This window comes from Diceros bicornis, chromosome X (assembly GCF_020826845.1).
Source record: "Diceros bicornis minor isolate mBicDic1 chromosome X, mDicBic1.mat.cur, whole genome shotgun sequence".
Lineage (NCBI taxonomy): Eukaryota > Metazoa > Chordata > Mammalia > Perissodactyla > Rhinocerotidae > Diceros > Diceros bicornis.
The window spans coordinates 93,557,069-93,572,280 of NC_080781.1; positions in this window are offsets into that span (position 1 = coordinate 93,557,069).

Consider the following 15,212-nt stretch of genomic DNA (forward strand, 5'->3'; position numbering starts at 1 on the left):
AAGAAAAGCTTGATTTAAAAAATAGCCTAAGTCAAAGATGGAGATGCTTGTAACAACCTGTGGCTGGATTTTGGTCTCCTGACTGTTGGACCTGTGAGGGGTTTATGGAGGAGGACTTCACACCGAAGCCAGGCTGTGTCCAACATCATTGTATGATATCCTTTACCCATTAAAGAGAATATAAAATTTTTAAAAAATAGCCAAAGTCAAACTTTTCCAGCCTGCATATATGATCGCCTTACTTAGGTTACAATGCCTAGAGTACAGAGAATCAAATAATGAAAATGGAGGAAACAGCACAAAACTGGAGAGTGTTGTTATTAAAGTCGTCATCTTATTTAATCTTTACAATATCCTCCCTGGAAGGTAAAGAGACTCTGCAGATGTGGAAGCAGAGTTGCAGAGCAGTTCAGTGATTTGCCAAGATGACCTCATTACACAAAACTCAGCCACTTCCCTTGTGAAATCAACAAGTGCTGGCTGTGTGCCCAGCATTGTGTTAGGGACTGAGAATTTTTTTAAAGATGGCCCTTGCCCTTGTGAAGTTTAAATTCAGTTGATTAATTTAAGAGCAGCATGTAATTCTTTGTACTATAGATTTTGTTAGAGGAGGAACTAGGATGAGGTGTATGATGTTAACAGCTTCCTGAAATACTGTTCTCTTCTGTCCAAAGTGATTGCCCAATTTCTAGTTAGTGGCCCCTGCCCCCCCTACACACACACACACACACTGTCCCAGGTACCGCAAGAAAGGCATTAAGAGCAGGAGCCAAGGATGTAGACCTGCTGGGCAGGGGTGGGGTGCAGTTTCCACCATCCTGGATGCTGTTTCTGAGCCTTCTCAAATACCAGGAAGACTAGGGAAGGGGGCCAAGAAAAGTCTTTGAGGTCTCTTGTACTTTTTCCTCCCAAGCCCCACCCCATTCTTGCCCTGCAACAGAGGATAACAGTGACAGCCAGGGAGCTGTAGCAGAAAAACAAAGAGTAGAGAAAGTGTTCCTTAAGTGCTAAAACTATTCACCACGGCCTGCCTTTTCCAAGAAACACAAGAGAAGTAGGGGATAGTGGTGAAAAACAGACAGAAATCTATTAATCACTCCAAGTCTTCTCATTTTGACAAGGCCAGCATCCCTGAAGAAATTATGCCCAAGCCTCCTCCACACTTATCCCCTCTCTTTAGGAATGGTACTTCCCACAGGGCCAAACCCCTGCTGTTGCAAAACTCATAACTGTCCCTAAATAAACACACATCATGGGGACAATTTAATTAGCAAAGGCTAAACCAGCAGATACATTTCAATAAATGACACTGCTCTCTAACACCCTCTGTTTTACCCTGCAGTGACTACCTGTGATGTTTTTTGACAGCACCATTTGGGCTCACAGCGTTATTGCCTCAACCTTTTCATGTGAATTCTCTCGAAGTGGATCCCAAATGCTATTTTCCTAGGTGCAAACTCATGCCAACTGTTATTGTTCTCCCCCACCACCACTTTTGAAAACAGAAAGCTCTCCCTTCAAAGGCACTCTGATCAGATAATGCCCAGCCTTCCCACTGTTGCCTCTCTCATCCCAAAGAGGAGGGTAAGAGTGACATTCCACAGCCCCCCAGAGGAAATACCTTCTTGACAACTTGGGGAAAAAAAACTATCACCAAATAAGAGACCTTGAAAACCAGTTGAAATACGAACTGAATGCTAAAAAGAGGAGATAATTGAAAATGTACAGACTAGGGATGCCCTCTTTTAGGCCAAGCCATTATTTTTCTGCACTGCTACCCACAAACTCTAGTGCTGCAACCTAGTAGCTGGATCCTAGGGACTCCTATACCATGTGTAACTCTCTCAGATTAGAGCTCCGACAGGAGCTTTGCTTTTGACTTCTAGCCTAGACTTTTCTCACAGTCTCTTCCACTATTTCTGGAGTGGTTCAAGTGGAGCAGGAAAAGAGGCAGAGATATCACTGAAAGGAATAGTTGAGGGTGCTGAAAGACCCCTGACCAAAATACCATCCCTACAGGATGGGCCTTGAAGATCAGATTTCCAAATTAAAAAAAAAATCTATCTGGTTGCCTAGTCTTATAGAATGCTGAGTTCTTTTTTGATATGTCCATAGGACTGGAAAAAACAAACCAGATCTTTCAAGACTTCAAGATGTACGGTGATGGAGCTGGGGTGAGTGTGTGAACTCCACACTATAGCACTCTTTTGCATTAAGTTCAAATAGACAATAATAGCTAAAGAAGTGGTGAGAAGAGGAATAAAAGTCAATCTGATGAGACAACTTCCTGGGCTTCTCTACTTATCTTGGGCAAAAGATGATTTCAGTGAAGACACCAGACCTGTTGTACACTCTTTAGTTCTAAGTGACCAGGCTGGGCCTAGATTTACTCTTGCTTCCTCCAAAGCTTCTCCTAGAACTCAGGAGAGGCCTTATGCAGCTCCCTAGGAGTTCCAGCTGCTCCACTGACTGATTTTTCACTGAACTAGAAAACTTACAATTTGGTTAATGTCAACTTAAGAAGGAAGGAAAGAAAACTAATAAACATGAAGAACTGCCACTTTGACAGCTGCAGTTACATTACCTGGGCTAGCCATGTAAGTACCAAAGGCATGTCACGTATGCCACGAACAGCACAACGCACAATATCTGTTCAGGTTGACAAGCCCTGGGGCAGTGGAGAATAAACTGAAAGAGGGAGATCCCAGAAGGAGGCAGAAAGAGCACCATAAAGGGGACAGATAGAGCAGAAATGACAGAAAAATCTTTATAGCAGTAGAGAATTTATGCACCTTTTTTGAATGAGAAGAAAACAATGGCTTGCCAGCTGGGAAAGCATCCCGATTTGGGGTCCAAGAGTTTGCATGTTGTTGCACTGGACTTGGGAAGAGAAAATATATTAATTTGCATCTGCTGCCTGCAGCTGGGGCCAGAATGACCATGGAGAACCAATGACCTTTCTTCCAAAAGCTGAGGGTTGGGAGGGGTAGGGAACGAGAGTGTCCTGTAACACAGGAGACACCAGCTGGGCTGAGCTTGGCTGGTCTCTTTCAGCAAAGATCACAAAATGCAGCGACATCAGTACCAGGCAATATCCACTCAGGGATAGCAGCCTAGGCAGCAGTGATCAAATTAAGTCTCGAGCCTAATGATGGGCTGGTAAGAGAATGAACAGTGTTAGAGGGTAGCGGGCCCAGCTTGAGGCCCGTGCAGCTCTGTGTGTTCTCTGCTCTGGGAAATGGTGGAACTTGAGAAAGCCTCACCATCTGGCCGTGCAGTTTCATTTAGGGGAACAGGCAATCAGTTCTGGAAGGCTGACCGAAAAGAGTGGACAGGATGATAGCTCAAAATGAGATCCATCAATGACTTCGTTGCAGCCCCAGCCAAACAATCAAAAGCAAACAGTCAGCTTCTAAAATCAATGCTTCGTGAGATGATGAGCCAGCCAGTAGATTTCACGTGGGGGTGGGGTGGGAAGGAGGCTGGGGAAGGAGGGTAGAAAAATTCCCTCTTTCAAGCCACCCACCAAAGCAAGCAGCTGCATTTCCTTGAAACAGCAGATTTGGTTCCTAGCAAAATCAGAACTGCAGTCTCCCAGCAGAGCAAAACAAAGGAGCAGGGGTGAGACACTTTTGAAAACAGGAAGGCTTTTTGGCAACAATCACAGGAGGGCTGGTAAACCATTGTGCTCTTGGGATCCATCTGCTATGCTCCAGAACATCCTCCTCACACTCCACCCCTATCCAGCTCTCAGATTGCATGCCCAGGGTCAAGAGCAGGGTCATTCAGAAAGAACCAGTAAAGTGAAAAAGACAGACTCAGCCTGAAGATGAGAAGCGAGAAAAGCCCGGTCTGATTTCTTCCATCCATGGAGGATGTGGTGGGAGAGAAAGGAGAGCCCTTCTGATTCTTCGTGCCATTGCAGGAGAGTAAGAGCAGGCTTAATTAAATTAATGGAAAATACATTTAAAATTAAAATGAGTGTGCAACTTCCAATCAGTGTAGAATTTGCTGCTGTGAGAAACCATTGAGAGAAGCATAGTGACTGCATATTTAAGGACCTGAATAATTTTATAGCTATTAATAATTCTGTTAGTCATGCAATATAAGTGAATACTAGCAAGGTAATCAAATTGCATGCTCCGTAGCAGAGATCAGGGCTATCTGGGAAAAAAAAATTTAGATAGAGAGTGTCTCTTTAATGTCAATGTATATAAAGACATCTTCCACAGACCCTTCTTCCTAAGGTAAAGAGAATAGAAAGTTAAGTCATTTTATATATATGTGTATATATATATATTTTTTTTTTTTTTAAATAGAGCACCATACTTGATCTCACAGTCTGTGAAACCGCTGGATTAAAACTCCAGCAGAGGTAATCACCTACAAGAGTCAGAAAATAATTCACAACTTTGAATTTCACATCTTTTCATATACATTACAGGAGATTCACACATGGGCCTCCCTTCCTTTATAACTCAGGGCTCTGAATATTACTTAGTGGACCATTAATCTGTTCCAATATAGTATTAGATTTTCCTAGCCAAGGAGAGCAAAATAAAGGTGCTTAATTTAGTTCCATTTTCCCTGAGAAATAAATAGCTGTCACACATCCAGAACGGCAGGGTTCATGAACAGCTTTGGAACATGGAGATCAATGAAATCTGATCCTCTCTTGAGAAAGAGATCTACATAGAGTTTAACCAAAGATTTCCTACCATAGGCAGTCCCTGGTCATCAGGAAGCCTTTGAAGACCCGCCCAGGTTTCCTGTTCGGTCTTGTTTGATCTCCAGTGAACGTTATAATTATTGTAAAGCAGTTTTATAAATGTAAATTACTCCATAAATGCAAAATATTTATGTCCAGCCTAGGCAACTAATTTCTGATTTTTGGAAGTTCCTACAGATTGGTCTCAAAATAGATGGCAGACATAACAGGATAATTCAACCTCTGAAGCAGATTTACTTGTAAGGATGATGGTCATGATGATGACTATTTCTTCCCCGTTCCTTCAATTTCTCATCCCAGTAACTAATATTTGCACATGAAAGGACTTGCACGTTTTGATACATCCTGATGTAGGTCTCTTGCCAATTGTAATTAATCATGAACCTAACTTAGTTTATTTTTTGTCCCTGTTTAAGCCATCACCATCAGGAAATATTACTTAGTAGATCTAAGTGCCTACACTTGATGCTTCAGACTGAGAATATACAGCAGTGTGAGACATGGATCCTGCCCTCCAAGGGCTTAGAGTCTAGTTGTGGGTATCATAAAAGAAGAACTACAAATACAAGAAGTATTTTTTTCAGGTGTCAGAGCAGCAGTGCTCAACATGGATATAACCTAAGTCCAAAGGTGTGACTGATGACCTAAAAGCTGTGGGAAAGTCTTTCAGGTGAGGGAAAGGGTGTTTATAAAGGCACATCAACTGCAGTAAATTCGTTGTGGTAGGGAAACAGTGAAGAGTACTGTTTGGCTCAAATATTTATTCTACAAACACCATTGAAGTGATGTGGGGTAGTTATTAACAGCACAAGCTCTGAGGTTAGACAGATCTGGGTTCCTGGTTCTGCCATTTCCCTAGTTGAGTGACCTTGGGCAAATTAATATAGTATCTATTTCATAAAATTGGGGGATTACATGAGATGATGTCTGTAAAGCGAAATGATATCTGTAAAGCACTTCATGTTTACGCACCTAACACAGAGTAAAGAACTCAATAATTTTTAGCTGTCATATGTACTAAGCACCACAATGTGCCAGATACAATTCAAGTAGTTGCCAGGCAACTACTAAAGAAGAGGAAGTCTCTGCCCTCAAGGATATCTCAGAAGATTTATATAGCAGAGCAATGAGAGGTTGAGGTTGGAAAGGTAGGTAAAGGCTATTGTGCAGAACTTTGATTGCTAGAATGAAGAATTAGAACCTTATACTGGAGGCCAGTGAAGTCATCAAAGGCTTTAGAATGGGGTAGTAACTAAACGTTATTTTTTTGATTTGTGATTTCTTTGGAAATAACAAATTAATTTGGCTTCCTCTACCTTCCTCCAGTTTGCCCACATTTTAGGTTAACTCACCAATTCTTAAACAAGTCAAATTTTAGTACAACATATACCAAGGCAGCGTAACTAGGGCAAGCTCAGGAGCCAGGACTGCTGAGAATGGGTAGCGACACTGAAACCTGAGGTGTTACAAGTGAGAAGAGGCTGGTATCAGCAATGGTAGCTGGATATCCAAGGCATTGTGTCCAAGGAATTCATGAAGTCCCAAAATGTTTCAGAGAAGAAGAGGACAGGATATGTCAGCAGAAGATTCCAGGTAGTAAGCACAGATGGAGTCTTGTCTGGTTCCAGGAGACCTGGCTGTTTGTGACAAAGGGTATAGTGAACAGGATCCATACTTAGAGGCTACACGGACACCCCGGGTACATCTCTAACACACTTCATATTAGGGTAAGGGGTCTTGACAGTTTGCACAATACATTTAAATTATTTACTGTGTTTGTACCTTTGTAATTTTTGTACCCTAAACTAAATCCTCAATTACTCTGCCTTAGTTGTGGCTTGGATGATTCACTTGGGCTCTGGGCCTGGACCTAGAGGTGGGTCCCATGAGTAGCTCTAGTTGTAAGTAGCTGGAGAAGTCTAAGGCAATAGTAAGAAGGAAGAGACACACGGAAGACTATTTGGAATGTGTTGCTCTGGCATTTTGTTTGTAGCAAATGTTCCTTGAAATAAAATGTTCCATTGATTGAGATCTGGAAGTCTTTTTGTTATAAAGAGATTTTATGGTAATAGGAGCTTGGAGGAAAGAGATAATACTTGAGTTGTTTAGTAAATTTTTCTTAGATTATCATTCATTCACTTGGCAAGTATTTATTGAGCTCCAACTGTGTGCTAGGCACTAGGGAAAGGAGAATGAACAAGACAAACACAAACATGGTTTCTGCCCTCATGCAACTTTCAGAACAGTAGGTAAGAGACTGAAAAATACAGACTGACTGACACCTCCAACAATTTCAAGTTATAATAAGTGATATGAAAGACACAAACATGGGCTGATATGATGATGGATGATGATGGTGATAGCCAGGCACTGTTCTAAGTGCTTTATGCACTGTAACTAATCTTCCCAACAACCCTCTGAAGTATGTACTATTATTACGCCTATTTTACTAGGAAACTGAAATGCAGAGAGGCCAAATAATTTGCCTTGGGTAACACAGCCAATGGTGGGCAGAGCCAGGGAATGGATCTATCTGGCTCTAAAGCCTGTTTTCTTTACTGTACCAAAAAGGAGGGTGGAGAAACCAACTTTAGAGCAGATGGTCAGGAAAGGACTGTCTGAGGAAGTAACATTTAATATGAGATCTAAAGACCAACTAAGGCAGTCTACATTGATAAGAATTCACTAAATGCCAAAAGATGGCCTGTCGAGCAAACTTGATTTTCTTCAAGATATTTGCTAGCGATTAGACCAGGAAAGTTTCAGTAAAAGCAATAAGAGCTTTGTCAAAAGGTTATGGTGTAAGGAAAAGACCAGGAGGCAGAGGTTAGTATAAGACTCAGCGGTATAAATGAAAATGATTAATTCTGGGAACCCTGACAGTAAACAGTAGTCTCCCCCTTATCTTCGGTTTCACTTTCCAAGGTTTCAATTACCTGTGGTCAACCGCAGCCCAAAAATATTAAATGGAAAATTCCAGAAATAAACAATTCATAAGTTTTAAATTGTGCACTGTTCTGAGTAGCGTGATGAAATCTCACGCTGTCCCACTCTGTCCTGCACAGGATGTGAATCATCCCTTTGTCCAGTGTATCCACACTGTATACGCTACTCCCCCGTTAGTCACTTAGTAGCCATCTTGGGTATCAGGTCGACCATCCCAGTGTGGCAGTGCTTGTGTTCAAGTAACCTTTATTTTACTTAATAATGATCTCAAAGTGCAAGAGTAGTGATGCTGGCAATTTGGATTGCCAAAGGGAAGCCGCAAAGTGCTTCCTTTAAGTGAAAAGGTGAAAGTTCTCAACTTGGTAAGGAGAGAAAAAAAATCCTATGCTGAAGTTGCTAAGATCTACGATAACTTTTATTACAGCATATTGTTATAATTATTCTATTTCATTATTAGTTCTTGTTTTTAATCTCTTACTGTGCCTAATTTATAAATTAAGCTTTATCATAGGTATGTATGGGTAGGAAAGAACATAGTACATATAGGGTTTGGTACTATCCATGGTTTCAGGCTTCCACTGGGGGTCTTGGCACATATCCCTTGAGAATAAGGGGGGACTATTGTATCCGTAAAACCATGTATTGTTATGGTTTGCATAGTCTTGGGGATGGAAGGTCCTGGAACTCTCCTGTGTATTCCCACAATTTTCACCTCTGTCAGATCTCATGACTGAACCAGAAATGTGGTGTGTCCCAAGCCTATGACATTTCTCTTTAGGTCCTGCCTTGGCATAAGAAAAATTAAACATGTCTAAGAGCAGCCAGATGATCAACACTAGCAACCAACCTCTTCCATATGAACATAAAGCAAGCCCGACTTTGAGAGTGGATCCAGCAAATGATAGCTCTCTTGGTGTTACTCACACAATTGCTTTAGACCTGACATGTGGACAAACTCCCAAGTTCAGAGGACCATTCTTTTCTATAAGCCCTACTCACCTTGCACTAGATTTCACTTGTCTCTGTACTCTCTCCTTGACCACAAAGAATGTAGCAGATCAAGCACTTAAGTTCATCTTTATCTTCTGCCAAGACTCACAGCTGAAGTCTGCCATGAGGATAGACTGTGGTGGCATCCAAACAGCAGTGTAGATGGTACCAAGGAGATAAGTGGCAAGGCTCTCAGCATAGGTTGATGATAGGAAGATAGAGCAGCCAACCAGTTTTCCCATGCTTCTCAGGTCTTACAAAGCACTGATTGTAGGCTCCTAGTGTAATTGACAAGGAGGCCCCCAGTCTCTCTTGATACCTATTTGTCTTCAGGCAAGAGGTTAACAAAAAGAGTCGGAGTGCAGTTGAGCCACAAGATTAATCATGCCCTAGCACTGGTCAGACCTAGGTTACTAATGCACTGTTTTATTAATCATAATGGATAGTTGTGGCTTGTAAAGAGTATAAGCAGTCAGTTTAAAGATTCATTACTGTCAATCTTATAAATTTCATTCAATAGTCCAGAAACCAAACCCCATTCCATAATCAAGCATCTCCCAAAGAATCAGGAAGCTACCAGAGAAAGGGATTTTTCTCAGACAAGAGAGTAAATTCAACATTCTCAGCTAGGCGTGAGGTGAGGACTATTGCTGCTGAAATCCCCCTCAACTCCAGCTGGTGGCAGCGCAACTCTAGCTCCAGAAGCTGAGGCTAACCTTTTCACGCTAAGCCTTGGAGCAGCTCAGCAGTTACAAATGACTAGGATCAAAGGGGAGATGTAAAGTCACAGCAATGACCAAGTCAGACTAAAATACTTGTGAGGCTGTAACTGAGGTTCCTTCAAGCTTATCCCTGCTCTCATCCAGACACAATTCCTCCAAAGCCCTTGGATTCACTGACAGGAGTAACTTGCCTGGCCACTTCACAATGGTATCTGTACTAAGTAGGCCCAACAATGTTTTCATGTCACTCAGAAAGGCCAGAGATGGATCTGGTCTGTTCTTTTGGACCTCTGCTTCAATAAATAGTGCCCCCCGAAGAGATTAGAATTCTGAGAAAGGAGAGACATGGGAGAGAGAGACAGAACAGTCTCCCTTCTCTTTGGCTGGGCTCCATTCTTCCATCCCTAGTTCTCAGCCTAGAAAAAAATGGTGTAGGGTCTTCCAGAATGGGCTTTGACCTACTCAAAGTGGTAGGGTGAAGTCAAACCCACAAAAGAACTGGAATGCCATCTTCTTTTCCTCTCTACCACCCCAAATCCTCATCTTACAAATGATGTGCTATTCCAGAAACGACTAGAAAGTAGAGACAGCTCATGCCAGTGATGGATATTATTTTCTTGGAAATTGACCTGTTCCCCAGCTCAGCACCACAATAGTGACAAAGGTGAAAAAAAAAAGTATACAGGGGCCAGCCTGGTGGCACAAGCAGTTAAGTGCACGCGCTCTGCTGTGGTGGCCTGGGGTTCGCCGGTTTGGATCCCGGGCACGCACCGACACACTGCTTGTCAAGCCATGCTCTGGCAGCATCCCATATAAAGTAGAGGAAGACGAGCCTCGATGTTAGCTCAGGGCCAATCTTCCTCAGGAAAAAAAAAAGTATACTGAAAAACCACAAAACTGACATAGGAAGTATTCAGGACCAAACCTGATTCCTTGAGTATTATAGAGGAATAATAGTGATCTCCTTATATTCCTAAATAACTCTATTTTTTATAAAACACTTTCACATATACTGTTGCATCTGAGACTCCCATCAACTTTGTGAGATAAGTTATAAAATATTATTTTACAGATAAGGAAACTGAAGCTAAGATAACTAAGAGATTTGCCCGAGGTCACTCAGCTAGGAAGTAAACAGAACCCAAGACTCAAACTCAGGTCTGTCTGACTCCAAATTGAGCTCTCTTTCTACTATACCTGTGGTTCACAATCTTCCTCATTAATATAAGGACTCCTTTCCAGGGCAAACTATTTCAGACTCCCACAAAAAAGGGTTGCTCTTTTAGTAGTCACTGATTTAATAAAATTAATCATGACAAGAAGCCACTCTTAATTCAATAATGCTTTTACATGAATTTATAGTTTATCCAAACAAAATCAATATTCGTTTAAAAATATTAGTTGATCACATTATTTTTTTTTAGTGGGCAGATAATTCTTGGAGTATACATAGATTCATAGACTCTGCACTATGGTTGGAACCACTTCACTAAACCATTAAGGCGAGAGAACTTGATTCTTACTCTGACCATTAAACAATATAATGTGGTGATTAAATACTTAGGCTCTGGAATCAGACTTTCTAGGGTCACAGTGGTATCTACACAATGTAGATGCAGATCCCTGATTCTGGTACTTACTAGTGGTACTGTCTTAGGCAAATTCCTTAATCTTTATGTGTCTCAGTCTTCTCTTCTTTAAAATGGGATAATAATAGTACCTACCTCATAAATTTGTTGTGGAAATTATATGAGATTATGCACATAGAATATTTAGCACAATGCCTGACACATAGAAAGTACTCAAAATGTTGGCTATTATCTGCTACTAACCAAATAAATTATCTTTATCAGGTCATTGAAATTCTCTTTGATCATTTCATCTGTAAAATGAAAAAAATGATAGCTTAGTCACCCTAAAGCAGGTGGCTCACCATAATATCTTGAGGTCTCTTCCAACTCTAAGATATATGGTTCTGAGACCATCACTATCTCTTCCCCGTAACAGGACTGCTGCTAGCTTAAAGGAGCCATAGCAAGGAAATCTAGCAGCAGAGAAATCTATGAAAACTCCAATAACTCAGAACAACAACCAAAGCAACATACCCAATCTGGGTATGACCTCATCTTAATTTGATTACATTTGCAAAGAGCTTATTTCCGAATAAGGTCACATTCACAGGTTCCAAGTAGACATGAATTTGAGGGATGGAGCATTATCCAACCCACGACTCCTGGGACTGTCACTTAATCTGCCCATACCTCAGTTCTCTCATCAGTAAATTGATGATCAGCAAATTGGCGAAAAAAGTGGGCTCAAAGTATTTTGATGATTATGGCGACTCCAAATTTTCCAGAGTCGGTAATTTTTACAGCCTCCAAGCACAGTGTACTTATGGGGGCCTGAGACAGCAGAAGAACTCACAAAAGAAATTCAGAAGTGTGAAGGATTGTGATCTGTTGTCCAAATAGATCAGCTCAAAGCATTAACTGACCACCAAGTGCTAACTCCCACACTGTGCCGATACCATGGTAAACACTATGACAGTGGGGACCAGGCCTTTTATGCATTTTTTTAACTTTTTTTTTTTTACTGAATTTTTTTGTTTTGTTTTGTTTTGTTTTGTGAGGAAGATCAGCACTGAGCTAATATCCATGCTAATCCTCCCCTTTTGGCTGAGGAAGACCAGCTCTGAGCTAACATCTATTGCCAATCCTCCTCCTTTTTTCCCCAAAGCCCCCGTAGATAGTTGTATGTCACAGTTGCACATCCTTCTAGTTGCTGTATGTGGGACGTGGCCTCAGCATGGCCAGAGAAGTGGTGCGTCGGTGAGCGCCTGGGATCCAAACCCGGGCCACCAGTAGCGGAGTGCGTGCACTTAACCGCTAAGCCACGGGGCCAGCCCCCTTTTATGCATTTTTAACAAGTAACACCTTGCACTGTGGGTGCTTAATAAATGTTTATCATCATCATTATCATAATTGTATCATAAGTTACCAGCAGAGATAGATAGTGCTCATTACAGCTCTGTTTGGAGGTAGTCTCAGTGGGGGAAACCAGAGAGGAGGAACATGTTCTCCACATGACATGGATTGCCCGATATAGCAAGTTTTGCCTCTGGACAGTATCTATGGGATTTTTACACTGCTGTCCTCTTAAAACTCAAATCTGTCACTTACTTCCTCATAATTACAACACCCTGAAACACAAAATGCCATAAATTCCAAAGATAATGATTTCCCTAACTTATTTTTACTGAGCAGAGTGAGAGTAGATGGAGAAGGGACGCTCACAGGGAGGCATTGAGATGTCTTGGAAAAACAAACACTGCACTAGAGTTCATAAAAGCCAGACGCTATCCATGGAGCTACTACTCACTATCTATGCAACCCTGGTGTATTAGTTTCCTAGGACTGCTGTAATAAATTGCCACAGACTGGGGGCTTAAGACAAAAGAAATTTATTCTCTCACAGTTCAGGAGGCTCGAAGTCTGAAATCAAGGTGTTGGCAGAGCCATGCTCCCTCTGAAGGCTCTAGAGAAGAATCTGTTCCATGTTTCTCTTCTATCTTCTGGTGGTTGCTGGCAATCCTTCGAGTTCTTTGACTTGTAGCTGTATCACCCCAATCTCTGCCTCAGCCATTACATGGTCTTCTTCCCTCTGGTTTCTATGTCTCTGTGTCTCCAAACCTCCCTCTCCTTAAAAGGACACCAGTCATTAGATTTAGGGGCCACCCTAATCCAGTATGACTTCATCTTAGCTTCATTAACTTGACTTCTGAAAAGACCTTATTTCCAAATAAAGTCACATTCACAGGTTTCAGGGGGAAATTCATTGGGGGGGAGACTACTCAACCTACTACATCTGGGAATGTCACTTAATCTGCCCAGACCTCAGTTTCCTTATCAATAAATTAATGATTATTTTTCTGGCCATGTCTATCACACAATTATAAGATATTCCGTTTGGGGAAACAGTGTATACCTGTGGATTTAGGGATCCACATTTGTGATTCCAGAACCGGTTTGGAAGACAGAGAAGTAGTTTGTTTCCCCCTTCCAAAATACAAGTCAAATTCACTAATATTTGTGGTTAGTTGCTTGCTGCAGGAGAGACAGTTATGAGGAAGCAAAACATTACAAGCTACAAAACTATAGTCTGGGTTTCTATAAACCAATCCAACATATACATTGTATTATTTAATATAAGTAATAGATGTTCCAGAGGTAATCACTTTTGAAAAATAAAATGTGCTGTCCTTTAAATAGAAATAACCCTACTGAGCACACAATCAGTAAAACAGAATTTGAAGTGTTTTTCCCGAATAAGAATTCATGCAAACACTTCCCCTTGGTCTCCAGAGTATGGACATAAACCCAAGGCCATGGTAAAGAGATCAGTCTCTGGTTACTTCAAGTAGCTCCCTGTGTATTCAAGACTTATTTAGCAACTGAATACACAGTATAGTGAGCCCTGTTCAATTTCTCTGAATCCTACACAGGTGGAAGTATACCAACAAGTTTATCATTATTTAGGGTTAATCAATAACGAGCTTTAAGGTTAAGTTGAATAAACAAAATGTTCTTGGTTATAGCTTCCTTCTGCTGGAGGCTTTTTTATCTCTCTACTTGGTTCAGTGAAGTTGGTTGTTGTTCCATGTGCTTGTGTGGGAAAAGATGTACCTCCCATTAGCAATACTTATGCCTCCACTAAAATGAAAAAAAGCAACACAGAGAACAAATCAAGGAATACCCCTTTGAGCTAATCCTTGAGTAGTTTCCCGTGGGCCATCTGTGTACTTAATGATGGATTGTTCTGCCACACTACAGGAGTAAGAAAATCCATCCTCTCTTTCAGCCCTGACCACCTACACTTCAGTAATAGCTTTGCTCAAAGGAAAGAGAGAATTTTTCGTATGAAAATTAGGCAGCCAAGTGAAAATTCTGGTAGAAGTTCCCCCAAACAGCAGCTGAGTGTCAAACCATGCCTTCAAGGAAATACGTGAATTTGAAGATTTAAGCGTGCCAGAATGATCCCCTTCTTTGATTAACCAGATTGATTTTTCTAATCAAGCATTAAGAGGGAACCAGGTAGCTCAGATGATTTGAACCAGTCTATGCAATTGGGATTTCTTCGGTACTTTTCAGAAGAGAAATACAGCCAACATGAACGATGACATAGGCTCACTAGGATCAGTCTGGAACACGTTGCAAGGAGATGCTTGTTTGGAACAGTCTCTAAAATGAGTTGGGGAAGGAGGTTGTGGGCTTTGGAATATGGAGTCTCTGCATATAGAGTTCAAGTGGTCTCTCTATAGAAGTAGCCCCTCTCTCCTGATTCTGTTAGGGTCAGCCTGGAGTCATTGCCAGATTATCTAAATTTACCAAAAAAAATTTAAATACTATTATATTTGCTATTTAGAAAGTAAGATAGTCATTACATCAAAATCAGAAGATTTTTAGACTTCCTACATTTATTTTACAGTTTAGTATATTTTCACTTGTGAATTACATATGGGGAGAATTGTAAGCTTTTTAGCACTTAGAGTCGCTAGGTGTTAATCTGGCTAGGACTGAAGCGCATGGTAAAGAAATTGTTTACCATGTTAACAATAGGAGCATTGTTAAAGGATGTTTGAGGAGGAGGATATGAGCTCCAGAATCTGGGGTTTCTGGAATTGAATGATTCTTTCTAGAAACAGACTCTTACCCATAGATCCCACCAGAAGCCTCCTGTCTATCTGCAGCAGGTTAGTTGGGGGACTGAGGGGAGACTCTCAGACTAGCTTTCAGAGAGCAGATGCCAGCTGGTGAACCCTGTTTACC